General features: G+C 43.0%; 2 non-coding genes across 2 annotated transcripts; both read left to right on the top strand.

The window, feature by feature from the left end:
- Nucleotides 1-2,235: 2,235 nt before the first annotated feature.
- TRNAQ-UUG (transfer RNA glutamine (anticodon UUG)) lies at nucleotides 2,236-2,307 on the top strand. Its single transcript has one exon. It is a non-coding gene; the product is annotated as a tRNA-Gln (tRNA).
- A 4,723-nt stretch (nucleotides 2,308-7,030) lies between these two features.
- TRNAQ-UUG (transfer RNA glutamine (anticodon UUG)) lies at nucleotides 7,031-7,102 on the top strand. Its single transcript has one exon. It is a non-coding gene; the product is annotated as a tRNA-Gln (tRNA).
- Nucleotides 7,103-19,685: the final 12,583 nt, after the last annotated feature.

The raw sequence follows: 19,685 nt of genomic DNA, 5'->3' as shown, positions 1-19,685 counted from the left end.
AAATCTGCCTTATGACGTGTGAAAAGGCTTGTACTGGACAAGAATCCGAGGGATGATGACTTTAAATCAGACTTTTAAATCTTCCATTTTCTGGGATGTCTTCTATAAGGATAATCACTGATATTGATCATAGCGCTATAAGAAACAGTGTGTGTGGCTCAAAAAGCCTTGCAAATAACTGAGTAGTTGTGGCTGAGGGGTTAAGGTGATGGATTTGAAATCCATTAGGGTCTCGCTGCATAGGTTTAAATCCTACCTTTTAAATAGTGTTTTGACAATTATCTCAGTAGATCAATTCCCACCTTCCTTAGTCTATCCCCCACAACTGAGGTCTATGATCTCTGGATCGGATTTGTAGAACCAATCTGACAGCATCTAAAGATCTTATTTTTGTTAGCTGGCCTAGCACGTCATCACATGTGCATCATGCCGCTAATCAAAACAAGCCCCGCAAGTGATGTCAGGTAAGAGGTGCTTGTCAAGCGGCCACAGACCACTGCTGCGGCTGATATACTGGGACATGCTCTTCGATTTGCACCAGCTCTACTTGAATTGACTCTCAGATGGAGCCCTTTACCACACATTGAAAAATCTTTAGCGACTTCTGGATGAGCAGCTTTCTAACAGTTTAAGTTTTACAATTATTTTTTCTCTCCCTTTTTTCTGGTAATAGGTCCAGCACTCTAATTGGCAGGCAAATTTCATCAACATTTTAAAACTGTCTAATTGTGATATCGTGGAACTCTAGGCACAGTTGTGAATTGAAAGTGGAGAAGATAATAATTTACCATTGAGTATTAATTGTAGATTTGCACCGCAGCTTTACAGCCTGTTTTCACAATCATGAATGCTTTAACATGCTTTTTTCTCCGGTTTCACTACAACAAATACCAGCCAAGTCAGTTTTCTGTCTGGTTCCATGGTGTAATGGTTAGCACCCTGGACTTTGAATCCAATTATCTGAGTTTAAATCTTAGTGGAACCTGTAAAATTCTTTCAGCACAAAGGTGTCATCTTTTCCATTCATACCGCTCCCTCCTATGCCCGAGGTTTAACATGGAAAAAGAAAGTCAAAATCTATTTGCCAAATGCCAAAAAACAATTGAATGGTCCAAGGATCCATGGCCAAGGCTATCTATCAAGTAGGCTTTGTCAAAGTTAAAGTTGACTTCATGAAGCAAGACTCATACCTTCTATGTCTCACCAAGCATCCATACTTTATGACTTGTGTCAATATTATTATGATGTTTTTTTCCAGGTGGGTATTTTCTTTTCAGAATCATCTTTTCTCGTGTTTTTCCAGCATTTTTCTACAGCAATTTATTAACATTTTGGTGTCATTGTTTTGGCCATCTGTTGATTGTGTTTTTGCTTTTTTTTGTTGCTCACAAAACGCTCCAGAAGTCACTCAGGAACCTTCCAGGGTCTTTCTAAGCTTCCCATTGACTTGTATTGTAAGAATGGAGGTCTTCGTAGAAAAAACGCATGAAGAATGATTTGCTCACTTTATTTAACCGCTGTACATTTTGGAAACTTGATGCGGTTAAAAAATACTCAAAAGCCTGATTATATGAACCGTTAGTTTTGTTTCTATAGAAATTAATCTTTTCATTCTTTTGAGCATTTTTGGAGCCTTTTTCAAGAGGTTTACAGAGTCAACTCTCTCTGTATTAGATCTGTAGAACCAACATGACAGCATCTAAAAATCTTACATTGGTTAGTTGGCCTGGCACTTCATCACATGTGCATCACACCGCTAATCAAAACAGGCCCCGCAGGTGCCATCAGGTAAGAGGTCCTTGTCCAACGGCCACAGACCACTGTTACGGCTGATATGACACGCGATTCAATTTGTACCAACTCTACTTGAATTATCTCTCGGATGGAGCCCTTTACCACACAATGAAAAATGTTTAGCGACTTCTGGATGAGCAGCTTTCTAACAGTTCAGGTTTTACAATTATTTTTATCTCCCTTTTTCCTGCTTATAAGTCCAGCACTCTAATTAGTAGACAATTTTCATCAACGTTTTAAAACGGTGTAATTGTGATATCGTGGAACTCTAGGCACAGTTGTGGATTGAAAGTGGAGAAGATAATAATTTACCATTGTGTATTAATTGTAGATTTGCACCGCAGCTATAGAGCCTGTTTTCACAAGCATGAATGATTTGATTAACATGCTCTGTTCTCTGGTTTCACCACAACAAATACCAGCCAAGTAAGATATCTGTCTGGTTCCATGGTGTAATGGTTAGCACTCTCGACTTTGAATCCAGTGATCTGAGTTCAAATCTCAGTGGAGCCTGTAAATTTCTTTCAGCACAGAGGTGTAATTTTGTCCTTTCACACCACTCCAGCCTACGTCCAAGGTTTAACATGAAAAAATAAAGTCAAAATCCACTTGCCAAATGCCAAAAAACACTAGAATGGTCCAAGGATCCATGGAATCATCACTTTGAATCAGCGAGCCAATGCTATCTGTCAAAAAGGTTTAGTCAAAGTTAAAACTGATTTCAGGATCAAGACTCATACCTTCTATGTCAGACCAAGCAATCATACTTTATGACTTGTGCCAATATTCTCATGTTGCCTTTTTCCAGGTGGGTAAATCTGATGAGAATTTCAAGCCAAAATGGCTTCTGGAAACGCCGGCATTTTCTTTTCAGAATCATGTTTTCTTGTGTTTTTCCAGCATTTTCTACAGCAATTTATTAACATTTTTGGTGGCATTGTTTTGGCCATCTGTTGAGTGTGTTTTTGTGGATTTTTTGTTGCCCACAAAATGCTCCACAAGTCACTCAGGAACCTTCCAGGGTCTTTCTAAGGTTCCAATTGACTTGTATTGTAACAATGGAGGTCTTCATAGCGAAAAAAAACACCTGAAGAATAATTTGCTCTCTTTATTTAACCGCTTTACATTTTGGAAACTTGATGCAGTTAAAAAATGCTCAAAAGCGTGATTTTATGAAACGTTAGTTTTGTTTCCATAGAAATATATTCATTCTTTTGAGCAATTTTGAAGTCTTTTTCAAGACATTTTCAGAGCCGACTTACTCTAAATCTGCCTTATGACGTGTGAAAAGGCTTGTACTGGACAAGAATCCGAGGGATGATGACTTTAAATCAGACTTTTAAATCTTCCATTTTCTGGGATGTCTTCTATAAGGATAATCACTGATATTGATCATAGCGCTATAAGAAACAGTGTGTGTGGCTCAAAAAGCCTTGCAAATAACTGAGTAGTTGTGGCTGAGGGGTTAAGGTGATGGATTTGAAATCCATTAGGGTCTCGCTGCATAGGTTTAAATCCTACCTTTTAAATAGTGTTTTGACAATTATCTCAGTAGATCAATTCCCACCTTCCTTAGTCTATCCCCCACAACTGAGGTCTATGATCTCTGGATCGGATTTGTAGAACCAATCTGACACATCTAAAGATCTTATTTTTGTTAGCTGGCCTAGCACGTCATCACATGTGCATCATGCCGCTAATCAAAACAAGCCCCGCAAGTGATGTCAGGTAAGAGGTGCTTGTCAAGCGGCCACAGACCACTGCTGCGGCTGATATACTGGGACATGCTCTTCGATTTGCACCAGCTCTACTTGAATTGACTCTCAGATGGAGCCCTTTACCACACATTGAAAAATCTTTAGCGACTTCTGGATGAGCAGCTTTCTAACAGTTTAAGTTTTACAATTATTTTTTCTCTCCCTTTTTTCTGGTAATAGGTCCAGCACTCTAATTGGCAGGCAAATTTCATCAACATTTTAAAACTGTCTAATTGTGATATCGTGGAACTCTAGGCACAGTTGTGAATTGAAAGTGGAGAAGATAATAATTTACCATTGAGTATTAATTGTAGATTTGCACCGCAGCTTTACAGCCTGTTTTCACAATCATGAATGCTTTAACATGCTTTTTTCTCCGGTTTCACTACAACAAATACCAGCCAAGTCAGTTTTCTGTCTGGTTCCATGGTGTAATGGTTGGCACCCTGGACTTTGAATCCAATTATCTGAGTTTAAATCTTAGTGGAACCTGTAAATTTCTTTCAGCACAGAGGTGTAATTTTGTCCTTTCACACCACTCCAGCCTACGTCCAAGGTTTAACATGAAAAAGTAAAGTCAAAATCCACTTGCCAAATGCCAAAAAACACTAGAATGGTCCAAGGATCCATGGAATCATCACTTTGAATCAGCGAGCCAATGCTATCTGTCAAAAAGGTTTAGTCAAAGTTAAAACTGATTTCAGGATCAAGACTCATACCTTCTATGTCAGACCAAGCAATCATACTTTATGACTTGTGCCAATATTCTCATGTTGCCTTTTTCCAGGTGGGTAAATCTGATGAGAATTTCAAGCCAAAATGGCTTCTGGAAACGCCGGCATTTTCTTTTCAGAATCATGTTTTCTTGTGTTTTTCCAGCATTTTCTACAGCAATTTATTAACATTTTTGGTGGCATTGTTTTGGCCATCTGTTGAGTGTGGTTTTGTGGATTTTTTGTTGCCCACAAAATGCTCCACAAGTCACTCAGGAACCTTCCAGGGTCTTTCTAAGGTTCCCATTGACTTGTATTGTAACAATGGAGGTCTTCATAGCGAAAAAAAACACCTGAAGAATAATTTGCTCTCTTTATTTAACCGCTTTACATTTTGGAAACTTGATGCAGTTAAAAAATGCTCAAAAGCGTGATTTTCTGAAACGTTAGTTTTGTTTCCATAGAAATATATTCATTCTTTTGAGCAATTTTGGAGTCTTTTTCAAGACATTTTCAGAGCCGACTTACTCTAAATCTGCCTTATGACGTGTGAAAAGGCTTGTACTGGACAAGAATCCGAGGGATGATGACTTTAAATCAGACTTTTAAATCTTCCATTTTCTGGGATGTCTTCTATAAGGATAATCACTGATATTGATCATAGCGCTTTAAGAAACAGTGTGTGTGGCTCAAAAAGCCTTGCAAATAACTGAGTAGTTGTGGCTGAGGGGTTAAGGTGATGGATTTGAAATCCATTAGGGTCTCGCTGCATAGGTTTAAATCCTACCTTTTAAATAGTGTTTTGACAATTATCTCAGTAGATCAATTCCCACCTTCCTTAGTCTATCCCCCACAACTGAGGTCTATGATCTCTGGATCGGATTTGTAGAACCAATCTGACAGCATCTAAAGATCTTATTTTTGTTAGCTGGCCTAGCACGTCATCACATGTGCATCATGCCGCTAATCAAAACAAGCCCCGCAAGTGATGTCAGGTAAGAGGTGCTTGTCAAGCGGCCACAGACCACTGCTGCGGCTGATATACTGGGACATGCTCTTCGATTTGCACCAGCTCTACTTGAATTGACTCTCAGATGGAGCCCTTTACCACACATTGAAAAATCTTTAGCGACTTCTGGATGAGCAGCTTTCTAACAGTTTAAGTTTTACAATTATTTTTTCTCTCCCTTTTTTCTGGTAATAGGTCCAGCACTCTAATTGGCAGGCAAATTTCATCAACATTTTAAAACTGTCTAATTGTGATATCGTGGAACTCTAGGCACAGTTGTGAATTGAAAGTGGAGAAGATAATAATTTACCATTGAGTATTAATTGTAGATTTGCACCGCAGCTTTACAGCCTGTTTTCACAATCATGAATGCTTTAACATGCTTTTTTCTCCGGTTTCACTACAACAAATACCAGCCAAGTCAGTTTTCTGTCTGGTTCCATGGTGTAATGGTTAGCACCCTGGACTTTGAATCCAATTATCTGAGTTTAAATCTTAGTGGAACCTGTAAAATTCTTTCAGCACAAAGGTGTCATCTTTTCCATTCATACCGCTCCCTCCTATGCCCGAGGTTTAACATGGAAAAAGAAAGTCAAAATCTATTTGCCAAATGCCAAAAAACAATTGAATGGTCCAAGGATCCATGGCCAAGGCTATCTATCAAGTAGGCTTTGTCAAAGTTAAAGTTGACTTCATGAAGCAAGACTCATACCTTCTATGTCTCACCAAGCATCCATACTTTATGACTTGTGTCAATATTATTATGATGTTTTTTTCCAGGTGGGTATTTTCTTTTCAGAATCATCTTTTCTCGTGTTTTTCCAGCATTTTTCTACAGCAATTTATTAACATTTTGGTGGCATTGTTTTGGCCATCTGTTGATTGTGTTTTTGCTTTTTTTTGTTGCTCACAAAACGCTCCAGAAGTCACTCAGGAACCTTCCAGGGTCTTTCTAAGCTTCCCATTGACTTGTATTGTAAGAATGGAGGTCTTCGTAGAAAAAACGCATGAAGAATGATTTGCTCACTTTATTTAACCGCTGTACATTTTGGAAACTTGATGCGGTTAAAAAATACTCAAAAGCCTGATTATATGAACCGTTAGTTTTGTTTCTATAGAAATTAATCTTTTCATTCTTTTGAGCATTTTTGGAGCCTTTTTCAAGAGGTTTACAGAGTCAACTCTCTCTGTATTAGATCTGTAGAACCAACATGACAGCATCTAAAAATCTTACATTGGTTAGTTGGCCTGGCACTTCATCACATGTGCATCACACCGCTAATCAAAACAGGCCCCGCAGGTGCCATCAGGTAAGAGGTCCTTGTCCAACGGCCACAGACCACTGTTACGGCTGATATGACACGCGATTCAATTTGTACCAACTCTACTTGAATTATCTCTCGGATGGAGCCCTTTACCACACAATGAAAAATGTTTAGCGACTTCTGGATGAGCAGCTTTCTAACAGTTCAGGTTTTACAATTATTTTTATCTCCCTTTTTCCTGCTTATAAGTCCAGCACTCTAATTAGTAGACAATTTTCATCAACGTTTTAAAACGGTGTAATTGTGATATCGTGGAACTCTAGGCACAGTTGTGGATTGAAAGTGGAGAAGATAATAATTTACCATTGTGTATTAATTGTAGATTTGCACCGCAGCTATAGAGCCTGTTTTCACAAGCATGAATGATTTGATTAACATGCTCTGTTCTCTGGTTTCACCACAACAAATACCAGCCAAGTAAGATATCTGTCTGGTTCCATGGTGTAATGGTTAGCACTCTGGACTTTGAATCCAGTGATCTGAGTTCAAATCTCAGTGGAGCCTGTAAATTTCTTTCAGCACAGAGGTGTAATTTTGTCCTTTCACACCACTCCAGCCTACGTCCAAGGTTTAACATGAAAAAATAAAGTCAAAATCCACTTGCCAAATGCCAAAAAACACTAGAATGGTCCAAGGATCCATGGAATCATCACTTTGAATCAGCGAGCCAATGCTATCTGTCAAAAAGGTTTAGTCAAAGTTAAAACTGATTTCAGGATCAAGACTCATACCTTCTATGTCAGACCAAGCAATCATACTTTATGACTTGTGCCAATATTCTCATGTTGCCTTTTTCCAGGTGGGTAAATCTGATGAGAATTTCAAGCCAAAATGGCTTCTGGAAACGCCGGCATTTTCTTTTCAGAATCATGTTTTCTTGTGTTTTTCCAGCATTTTCTACAGCAATTTATTAACATTTTTGGCATTGTTTTGGCCATCTGTTGAGTGTGTTTTTGTGGATTTTTTGTTGCCCACAAAATGCTCCACAAGTCACTCAGGAACCTTCCAGGGTCTTTCTAAGGTTCCAATTGACTTGTATTGTAACAATGGAGGTCTTCATAGCGAAAAAAAACACCTGAAGAATAATTTGCTCTCTTTATTTAACCGCTTTACATTTTGGAAACTTGATGCAGTTAAAAAATGCTCAAAAGCGTGATTTTATGAAACGTTAGTTTTGTTTCCATAGAAATATATTCATTCTTTTGAGCAATTTTGGAGTCTTTTTCAAGACATTTTCAGAGCCGACTTACTCTAAATCTGCCTTATGACGTGTGAAAAGGCTTGTACTGGACAAGAATCCGAGGGATGATGACTTTAAATCAGACTTTTAAATCTTCCATTTTCTGGGATGTCTTCTATAAGGATAATCACTGATATTGATCATAGCGCTATAAGAAACAGTGTGTGTGGCTCAAAAAAGCCTTGCAAATAACTGAGTAGTTGTGGCTGAGGGGTTAAGGTGATGGATTTGAAATCCATTAGGGTCTCGCTGCATAGGTTTAAATCCTACCTTTTAAATAGTGTTTTGACAATTATCTCAGTAGATCAATTCCCACCTTCCTTAGTCTATCCCCCACAACTGAGGTCTATGATCTCTGGATCGGATTTGTAGAACCAATCTGACACATCTAAAGATCTTATTTTTGTTAGCTGGCCTAGCACGTCATCACATGTGCATCATGCCGCTAATCTAAACAAGCCCCACAAGTGATGTCAGGTAAGAGGTGCTTGTCAAGCGTCCACAGACCACTGCTGCGGCTGATATACTGGGACATGCTCTTCGATTTGCACCAGCTCTACTTGAATTGACTCTCACATGGAGCCCTTTACCACACATTGAAAAATCTTTAGCGACTTCTGGATGAGCAGCTTTCTAACAGTTTAAGTTTTACAATTATTTTTTCTCTCCCTTTTTTCTGGTAATAGGTCCAGCACTCTAATTGGCAGGCAAATTTCATCAACATTTTAAAACTGTCTAATTGTGATATCGTGGAACTCTAGGCACAGTTGTGAATTGAAAGTGGAGAAGATAATAATTTACCATTGAGTATTAATTGTAGATTTGCACCGCAGCTTTACAGCCTGTTTTCACAATCATGAATGCTTTAACATGCTTTTTTCTCCGGTTTCACTACAACAAATGCCAGCCAAGTCAGTTTTCTGTCTGGTTCCATGGTGTAATGGTTGGCACCCTGGACTTTGAATCCAATTATCTGAGTTTAAATCTTAGTGGAACCTGTAAATTTCTTTCAGCACAGAGGTGTAATTTTGTCCTTTCACACCACTCCAGCCTACGTCCAAGGTTTAACATGAAAAAATAAAGTCAAAATCCACTTACCAAATGCCAAAAAACACTAGAATGGTCCAAGGATCCATGGAATCATCACTTTGAATCAGCGAGCCAATGCTATCTGTCAAAAAGGTTTAGTCAAAGTTAAAACTGATTTCAGGATCAAGACTCATACCTTCTATGTCAGACCAAGCAATCATACTTTATGACTTGTGCCAATATTCTCATGTTGCCTTTTTCCAGGTGGGTAAATCTGATGAGAATTTCAAGCCAAAATGGCTTCTGGAAACGCCGGCATTTTCTTTTCAGAATCATGTTTTCTTGTGTTTTTCCAGCATTTTCTACAGCAATTTATTAACATTTTTGGTGGCATTGTTTTGGCCATCTGTTGAGTGTGTTTTTGTGGATTTTTTGTTGCCCACAAAATGTTCCACAAGTCACTCAGGAACCTTCCAGGGTCTTTCTGAGGTTCCCATTGACTTGTATTGTAACAATGGAGGTCTTCATAGCGAAAAAAAACACCTGAAGAATAATTTGCTCTCTTTATTTAACCGCTTTACATTTTGGAAACTTGATGCAGTTAAAAAATGCTCAAAAGCGTGATTTTATGAAACGTTAGTTTTGTTTCCATAGAAATATATTCATTATTTTGAGCAATTTTGGAGTCTTTTTCAAGACATTTTCAGAGCCGACTTACTCTAAATCTGCCTTATGACGTGTGAAAAGGCTTGTACTGGACAAGAATCCGAGGGATGATGACTTTAAATCAGACTTTTAAATCTTCCATTTTCTGGGATGTCTTCTATAAGGATAATCACTGATATTGATCATAGCGCTATAAGAAACAGTGTGTGTGGCTCAAAAAGCCTTGCAAATAACTGAGTAGTTGTGGCTGAGGGGTTAAGGTGATGGATTTGAAATCCATTAGGGTCTCGCTGCATAGGTTTAAATCCTACCTTTTAAATAGTGTTTTGACAATTATCTCAGTAGTAGTGTTGAGCCACCCCCGTAGTGTTCGAGTTCGGTTCGGTTCGTCGAACACCCGTGTGTTCGTCGAACACCGTTAAAACCAATGGCAGGCAAACAAAAACACATAGAAACACATAGAAAACACCTTCAAAGGTGTCCAAAAGCTGACAAACTGCTCAGAAGACATAACTAACACATGGAAAAATGACAAGTACATATAGTCATGCGAAAATAAAAGAGGTGGAGGAGTAAAAGGAGGGGGAGACACAGATATAGGCATGTCATGCCCTTCTAAAATCCAAAAAGTGAGAAGCCGACACGGCCAATCCGCTCCTGCCCGTGCCACCTCCGTGTCGCCGCGTTTGTGCCAGAGCCGCGGTGAACCCTGACGGCCAGCCCCCCTCTCCCAAAACTGGTGCCTGTCCGCTGGTGGGTCGAGCGAGCCCCCCTGTGGTGGAGGCAGCTCTAAGCTTTTTAATTTAAATTGTCTCTCTAATTTGAATGAATACACTTTAAATCCATTTACAAGGATCTATTGGAGGGCAAGTCTCATGCCAGCAGCCGCGTAATTCCAGCTCCAGTAGCGTCCACTAAAGCTGCTGCAGTTAAAAAGCTTTTATAAGGATCGAGCTCGGCTGTCCACCGCAAGGCATCCTACTGCCAGTCCCAGCCCCTATGCCTTGGGGTGCCTCCTGATGCTCTTCACTAAGTATCCCATGGTCCCGAAGCATTTCCTTTGAAAAAATTAAGTGTCTAAACTACAGGTGGTGTAGCTTGCTTAACAGCCGGGATAATCCGCTGACTAGCAGACACTGCTACTAGGCACAAAGTATTTCCTGGGCTAGATGCAGTTAAAAATTTGTAATTAGATACTCTCGTTGGATGCTGAGAAAGCATTCCATAGAGTCTCCTGGCACGCCATATATGATTCTCTTAAAAAGCTTGGGGTAGGGGTCTAGGGGACCCTTTTATAGCCAAAATCACGGCCCTGTATCGCAATACGTCACCTAGGCTGAAGATAAATGGAACTGTAGCACCCTGAGGGCTCGGTTGCTACAGACGTATTGCACCTCACCCAGAGGTGTGATATCTCACTCTCAGGTAAGGATGGAGTGTGGATCAGGACCCGACACCTGCATGCATTACACCACATTGCCGTGGGGCAGGGCGACCAATATGCCCCTGAGATGGGCACGACAGTCCCTGTCCCTGGCTGGAGTGCGGGGAGGGAACACTGAGGAAGGGGAACCCTGTAGTGCAGGAGCAGGGAGGAAGCAGTTCCTGGGTGCATTGAGAAGGGAGTATAAAAGGTGGGCACCATCTTAGTTCAGTGCAGAGAAGTCTGAGCAGAAGTGGCAGGGAGCAGGGGCTCTGCATGAGCTCTGCTCCGGAGGCGGGCCTAGTAACAGAGGCCCAGGCCTGGAAGAGGGAGAAGGAAGGAAGAGGAGCGGAGAAGGCTCCAGGAACGAGGAATGAAGGGATCCCAGGGGTGCGGACGGGCGAGTCGCCACCGCACGCCCGAATCCACCTGCGTGGAGGGGTCAGGCCAAAGGGGGAGACCGGTCCCCGAACTAGTGGAGGCAGGAAACGACCCTCAGCTAGAAACCGGAGGCTCTGACATTTTATGTGGCGCAGCCCCTCGCTACACCCGCTAGGAAGGCACCACATAGGGTCAGGGAAACTGGCGCCAAGTTTACCAAGAGGAGGCCCGAGGCAGCCGGACAGAAGTGTTGGTAAGAAAGGCCAGACAAAGGACACACAAAGGGGGTCCTGTGAAGTGCTCCAAAGTTATCTGGGAGTTGTCTGAGCCCCTCACCTGGTGAGCACAGTACGACGTGGGCAGCCGTTACCTGCAGACGTGGTCTGGATAATAAGAACTGTGAGTAAAGGCCCTGGACTGCATCACTGACTCCGTGTCGTTACTGCTGCTGCCCTGCACCATCACCCCCATCCTCCGCATACACTGCCCTGAGGCTATACTCCTCCCGTGGGGAGTTATGCTACGCTCTGCTGCACCCACAACACCAGCCTCAGCGGTCTGCCCTGTAGCGGCGGTTCACTCTGACCGCAATCCACGGGTGGCGTAGTCGGACATTTAAACATCAAAACCACATAAATAGTTCCGCCACTGGTTTGACCGCCCGGAGCCACGGAACCGGGTCGCCGCCACGAAGATTACAACCACCAGCATCCACCAAAAAGGGTCCGGCTCCGGGTGTCCCAAGGCCCAGGTGGTGCGTCAGAACATTTTCATCACCTTTCACAATCACCAATGGGACAAGGCAGGCATGTCCTCTGTCCCCTCTCTTATACATCCTAGTGACGGAGCACCTGCTCTCATCAATTCGCCATAACCCCAATATTAGGTGGATTGAGGTGGGAGGCACCGAGTACAAGTGCTCTCTATTTGCTGATGATGTCCTAGTATATATCACTCAATCACATATATCCATCCCTGCTGTTATGGCTGAAATAGATCACTTTGTTACATGGTAAAATTTTAAAATCAATGCAGCGAAGTCTGAGGCCCTCGATGTCTCCCTCCCCAAATCCATATAGGATTCCATCCAGTCCAACTTTCCCTTTGCCTGGCCCTCACAGGGTATCAAATACTTAGGAATTCCTATTCATAGAGACCTCTCCCATCTATGTTATCTTAATTTTGGGCCCTTTATTGAACAATTCCATACAGACCACGGTTGGCAAGTTAGAACTGTAAGATTCACTACGTGAACCACTGGTGTTTTGTGGAAAAGCACAAGTACACTGCGTTCCAAATTATTATGCAAAAAGTGTTTAGGAGTGATAAGGGAAGAATTTGTTTGTTTGTCAGTTAAACTCATTGATGGTGATGTGTGTCAGGGCTCTTTATATCACTGTAAGCAATTGCAGACACCTGTGCTAATTAGTTTGGCAGGTGTGTCCAATGAAAGGCAAGACTACTTAAGAAGGCTCTCTCACATTATTAAGCAGCCTACATTTTCTGCCAAAATGGGAAAGAAAAAGGATGTGTCGGCTGCTGAGAAGCAACAAATTGTGGTGTGTTTAGGTCAAGGCATGACTACAATCAACATTGTGCGATGATCAGGATGAAGTGTCTTGGCAATCAAGAAGTATGTAGCTGATTCACAGTACACACGTGTGCGTGCTGATAAGGGCAAATTGAGGACTCTTTCCTACAGGCAATTACGTCAGGTTGAAAGAGCAGCGGCAAAAAAGCCTTGTCATAGCAGCAGACAAGTTTTTGAAGCTGCTTGTGCCTCCAACGTCCCCCGAACAACAAGATGCAGGGTCCTTCAGAGGTTTGCAGCTGTGCATACGCCATCCTGTCGACCTCCTCTATCCACTTCACACAAGCAGAAACGGCTCCAGTGGGCCAAACATTACATGAAGACTGATTTCAAAACTGTTTTGTTCACGGATGAGTGCCGTGCAGCGCTCGATGGTCCAGATGGATGGAGTGGAGGATGGCTGGTTGATGGACACCCCACGCAAACACGGCTACAGCGCCAACAAGGAGGAGGTGGAGTAATGTTTTGGGCTGGAATCATGGGGAGAGAGATTGTCGGCCCCTTTAGGATCCCTGAAGGCGCTAAAGATGAACTCCATAATGTATGTGGATTTTCTCAAACAGCACTTCCTGCCATGGTTCAAGAAGAAGAACCGTGTATTTCACAGCAAGATCATTTTTCTGCATGATAATGCACCATCTCATGCTGCACATAAAACATCTGCATCTCTGGCTGATATGGGCATAAAAGGGGACAAACTTATGGTGTGACCCCCATGCTCCCCTGACCTCTACCCCATTCAGAACCTTTGGAGCATCATTAAAAGGAGTGTCTATGATGGCGGGAGGCAGTTCACATCTAAGCAACAGCTCTGGGAGGGTATTCTGTCCTCATGCAAAACAATTGAAGCAGAAACCATCCAAAACCTGACAAATTCAATGGACGAGAGAGTTCAGAAGCTCCTTTCGAACAAGGGGTCCTATGTGAAAATGTAACATCACCTAGAATAAAGTTTTGAGTTGAAAACTGTTTGATTTCAGTTTCTAACAACCTGCTAATGCTTATAATTTCAAAAATGACCATTTTTTTGGTCTTTATTAAAATGAAAAGGTTGATCGAAAAGTTTGGGGGATCTAAGAGTGTGGCAACCCAGTAGTCATGATTACTTCGAATTCTGACAATATGAGGGTCATGCTGCAGGTAGTGCAGCAAGAAGGCACTTATGTGTCTTGCGCATCTCGGAGCCCCAAAATTATTTTCCGGTCTAGATGCAGCTAAAAATTATTTTTAATTTTAAATCTGGTGGAGCTTATTATAGATGGCCTAATAGGATCAGTGCTGCACACTGCTACAAAGCCCAAATTATTTTCCAGTCAAGATACAGATAAACATGATTAGTAATTTGAAAGCTTAAAACGGTTGGTAGGGTGATTTTAACCAATCATCAAGCTTTTACTCTCCCCAGGATGACACAGGGGTAGAAAAGTCGTTTCGGATCCATGATTTTTTCATCTTTATGAACGTGAGTCTGTCTACATTATCAGTGGAGAGCCGCGTGCGCTTATCTGTCAGCACACCACCAGCAGCGCTGAACACACGTTCAGACAGAACGCTGGCTGCGGGGCATGACAAGATCTCCAAGGCATAAGTGGCTAGCTCCAGCCATTTATCCAGATTGGAAGCCCAAAAAGAGCAAGGGTCCAGTGACACAGTCGTGGCTTCAATGTTTACTTGGAGATACTCCTGTACCATCGTCTCTAGGCGTTGACTATGTGTCAGACTTCTTGTCTCCTGTGGCCTTGCAAAGGATGGGCTAAAAAAGTGGTGAAATGATTCCGCAAAATTTATGTTACCAGCAGATACTGTGGTTCTGTTACGGTTTGAGTGCTGAACACTTGACGGTCCCACGGTTGGCAAGTTGGAACTGTGAGATTCACTACGTGCACCACTGGTGTTTTGTGGAAAAGCACATGTAAGATTCTGCAACAGTCTCTGCTGATACTCCTGCATGCGTGCATCCCTTTCTATGGCAGGAATAATTTCGGCAAATTTACTTTTGTACCGGGGATCTAACAGTGTGGCAACCCAGTAGTCAGGATTATTTCTAATTCTCACAATTCGAGGGTCATGTTGCAGGTAGTGCAGCAAGAAGGCACTCATGTGTGTTGCGCATCCAGGAGCACCAAGTCCCTGTTGTGTTGGTGGCGAGGTAACAATCATGCTTCCTTCCTCTGTCCTCTCCCCCCAACCTCGCACAACAGAAATGTGATCAAGGTCTCCCTCATCTGATGAGTCTTCCATCAGTTCATCCTCCACTTCTTCCTGGGCTCCTGCACCTTCCTCACTAGTTTGGCTGCTACCATGCGCCCTGGTAAAACCATCTCCCCCACCCTCACATGCCTGCCGCCTTGGTGCTGCCGACCGTCTGGACCTTGCAGATGTTAGCCCTTCCGCATACAACTCCTCCTCCTCTACTTCCTCCACCTCCTCTTGTGCCACCACCTGACTCCGAATTCTGTTTAACATGTGCTCCAGCATGTAAATCACCGGAATAGTCATGCTGATAATGGCATCATCAGCACTAAACATCTTCGTCGCCATTTCAAAACTGTGCAGAAGGGTGCATAGGTCCCTGATCTGAGACCACTCCTCCAGCGTGATTTGCCCCACCTCTGGATCTCGTTGGCCCAGGCTATACGTCAGAACGTATTGCACCAGGGCTTGTCGGTGCTGCCACAGTCGCTGCAACATGTGCAGAGTTGAATTCCACCGGGTAGGCACATCGCATTTTAGCCGGTGAAGTGGCAGACCCAACGACTTCTGTAGAGATGTAAGTCGCTGAGCTGCGGGATGCGAACGGCGGAAGTGAGCACACAGCGACCGTGCCCTCTGCAGAAGGCCATCTAGTCTGGGATAGTGGGCTAAAAATTGCTGGACAACCAGGTTCAACACGTGAGCCATACAAGGCACGTGTGTGACATTGCCCCGGCGAAGGGCCGCACCCAGGTTTGCAGCATTGTCGCACACGGCCTTCCCTGGTTTCAGGTCCAGTGGAGACAACCATTCATGAAATTGGTTCTCCAGAGCTGACCACAACTCCTCAGCTGTGTGACTCACATTTCCCAGACATTTCAAAGTAAAAACCGCCTGATGACGTTGAGCCCTACTGCCAGCATAGTAAGGAGGTGTGCAGGATCCCTTCTGCGCAGTTAGAAAGCTTGTGGCATGACCAGACAGGCTTTGGGTGCAGGTGGAAGACCGAGAGGAGGTTGAGGAGGCAGAAGCAGTGGAGGAACTTTGACATAAAGAGGATTGACGCACAACTCGTGGGGACGGCAAGACTTGGACAGCAGCCCCTTGTCCTGCTGTCACCATAGTTACCCAGTGCCCAGTCAGCGACATGTAACGCCCCTGTCCATGCCTACTCGTCCACGTGTCTGTGGTGAAATGCACCCTGTCACACACAGAGTTTCTCAAAGAAGCGGTGATGTTGTGTGCGACATGCTGGTGGAGCGCAGGCACACCTTTCTTTGAGAAGTAGTGCCGACTGGGCATCTGGTACTGGGGCACTGCGACGGACATAAGGTCTCGAAAATCCTCTGTGTCCACCAGGCGGAAAGGCAGCATTTCTGTAGCCAAGAGCTTGCAGATGGTGAAATTCAACCTCTTAGCTTTCTCATGGCTAGGAGGAAATGGTCTTTTACTTGTCCACATCTGAGGGACCGAGGGCTGGCTATTGTGCTTAGACGGGGTTGATAAGGGTGTCCCCGGCAAACTGCCGGTCTGTGAGGAAGATGCAGGTGGACATGTTAGGTTGCCTTGATCCAAAGGTGGTGCTATCGATGTCGGACAGCGCTCAACACCAGCTGGTGTTACCACCTCCAAAGAAAATGATGACCTGCCAATCACGCTGGCTGTTGCGGGTAAAGAGGTGGCAGGTCTGCGCCCCAAAACAGGTGTGACTGCTGTCCCCCCAGTCACAGAGGATGAAGAGGCCGCGGATGCACAAGATAGGGCAGACGGTGGTTGGCCCGGCCGGCTAGGCCGCATTGTAGCACACTGAGCTTCCCACTGCAACTTATGCTTCATGTCCATGTGCCGGTTCATGCATGAAGTACTCAAACTATGTATTTTTTGGCCTCTACTTAGCTTTTGCTGACAAATGTTACAGATAACACGAGTTGGGTCATCTTTATCGATCTGAAAAAATGCCCAGGCTATGCAAGGCTTAGCACCCATGCGACCTGAAGAGCCACCACGACTTGTGGTGAGAGGCAGAGTTGTGTTTGAGGATGCAGTTGTTGACGTGCTTCCAGTACTATGTCTCTGTCCAGGAAGGCGCAACCTGACCTCGTCGTCACTAGCATCTTCCTCCACCTCCTCTGCTGACCTCATCTCTTGGCTGACTGTGGGTTGACAGTAAGTGGGATCTCCAACCTCATCATCATCACCCTGTGTGTTATCACACCCGTCGTCCTCAGAGCCAACCTGTTCCTGCCCTGACAAAAAACTAAAGTTGTCGCTCCAATCAGGTATTTGAGTCTTATCATCGTCTTCCTCATTGTCTCCACCAACAGGAGTTACAGTTTGGGAATGAGGGTCTACATTATGGTCAGAACCTTCTGCGTCTGGTCCTGGATCCGACTCATAAAGATTCTGGGCATCAGTGCAGATCATTTCCTCGTCTGGATTCACAGAAGCGCTGGAGTCGACCTCTGATTCCCAGGCTATAGTATGAGTAAACAGCTCTGCAGACTCAACCATCTGTTCTACCTCATACTCAGACGGGCAGCTGGAGATTTGGGAGCTGTGAGGAAGCAAGTGCGATTTGGGTGACACCTTTGAGGACTGGAGTATTTGTGATGTTGAAGTTGATGTGGAGGAGAGCCCACTTAAAGGAGCACTTGATATCCGTTGAAGCACCTGCTGTTTTTGTGCCTCATCTGGAATTTGTAGCGATTGGCGTGGCCATAAGAAAGGGATCTTATCACATTGTCCGCTAAAAGAAGTAGACATTTTAGTTTGGCTGGAAGATGGTCTTTCTTCTGCAGATGTTACTGTTGCTTTAACACCTACCCCACGGACACAACCTTTTTTCCCCTTCCCAACACGCCTATTCCCCTTTCCACCAGCAGCAGGCCTTTTTCCACTCATTTTGGTGGTTAACTAATTCACAACTCTGGAGTTGTTTGCACAAAAAAACAATGGATGGTAACCGAGCAGAGCTGAGTGGCCAAACTGTGGTATTAGGCCAAAACTATTGGCTGGGTTAGATGCAGAAAAAAATTATATTCAATTTGCAACCTGATGGAGGTCAGTATAGATGGACTAATACAACAAGTCCCACACACAGCTAGAAGCCCAATATTTTTTCAGAGGTAGATGCAGAAAAAAATTATATTCAGTTTGCAACCTGATGGAGGTCTGTATAGATGGATTAATAGAACAAGACCCACACACAGCTAGAAGCCCAATATTTTTTCAGAGGTAGATGCAGAAAAAAATATATTCAGTTTGCAACCTGATGGAGGTCAGTATAGATGGACTAATACAACATGTCCCACACACAGCTAGAAGCCCAAATATTTTTTCAGAGGTACTGTAGATGCAGATAAAAATTATTTTTAATTTGCAACCTGATGGAGGTCAGTATAGATGGACTAATAGAGAAAGTCCGACACACTGCTAGAAGGCCAAATATTTTTTCAGAGCTAGATGCAGAAGAAAATTATATTCAGTTTGCAACCTGATGGAGGTCAGTATAGATGGACTAACAGAGAAAGTCCCACACACTGCTAGAAGGCCAAATATTTTTTCAGAGCTAGATGCATACAAAAAATTATTTTGAATTTGCAACCTGATGGAGGTCAGTATAGGTGGACTAATAGAACAAGTCCCACACACTGCTAGAAGGCCAAATATTTTTTCAGAGCTAGATGCAGAAAAAAATTATATTCAGTTTGCAACCTGATGGAGGTCTGTATAGATGGATTAATAGAACAAGACCCACACACAGCTAGAAGCCCAATATTTTTTCAGAGGTAGATGCAGAAAAAAATATATTCAGTTTGCAACCTGATGGAGGTCAGTATAGATGGACTAATACAACAAGTCCCACACACAGCTAGAAGCCCAAATATTTTTTCAGAGGTACTGTAGATGCAGATAAAAATTATTTTTAATTTGCAACCTGATGGAGGTCAGTATAGATGGACTAATAGAGAAAGTCCGACACACTGCTAGAAGGCCAAATATTTTTTCAGAGCTAGATGCAGAAAAAAATTAGATTCAGTTTGCAACCTGATGGAGGTCAGTATAGATGGACTAACAGAGAAAGTCCCACACACTGCTAGAAGGCCAAATATTTTTTCAGAGCTAGATGCATACAAAAAATTATTTTGAATTTGCAACCTGATGGAGGTCAGTATAGGTGGACTAATAGAACAAGTCCCACACACTGTTAGAAGGCCAAATATTTTTTCACAGCTAGATGCAGAAAAAAATTATATTCAGTTTGCAACCTGATGGAGGTCTGTATAGATGGATTAATAGAACAAGACCCACACACAGCTAGAAGCCCAATATTTTTTCAGAGGTAGATGCAGAAAAAAATATATTCAGTTTGCAACCTGATGGAGGTCAGTATAGATGGACTAATACAACAAGTCCCACACACAGCTAGAAGCCCAATATTTTTTTAGAGGTAGATGCAGAAAAAAATATATTCAGTTTGCAACCTGATGGAGGTCAGTATAGATGGACTAATACAACAAGTCCCACACACAGCTAGAAGCCCAAATATTTTTTCAGAGGTACT

The sequence above is a fragment of the Phyllobates terribilis genome, unplaced genomic scaffold (genome assembly GCF_046119375.1).
Source record: "Phyllobates terribilis strain yellow unplaced genomic scaffold, ASM4611937v1 Scaffold_13__5_contigs__length_258822181, whole genome shotgun sequence".
Lineage (NCBI taxonomy): Eukaryota > Metazoa > Chordata > Amphibia > Anura > Dendrobatidae > Phyllobates > Phyllobates terribilis.
This window is presented reverse-complemented; position numbering and strand designations above follow the sequence as displayed.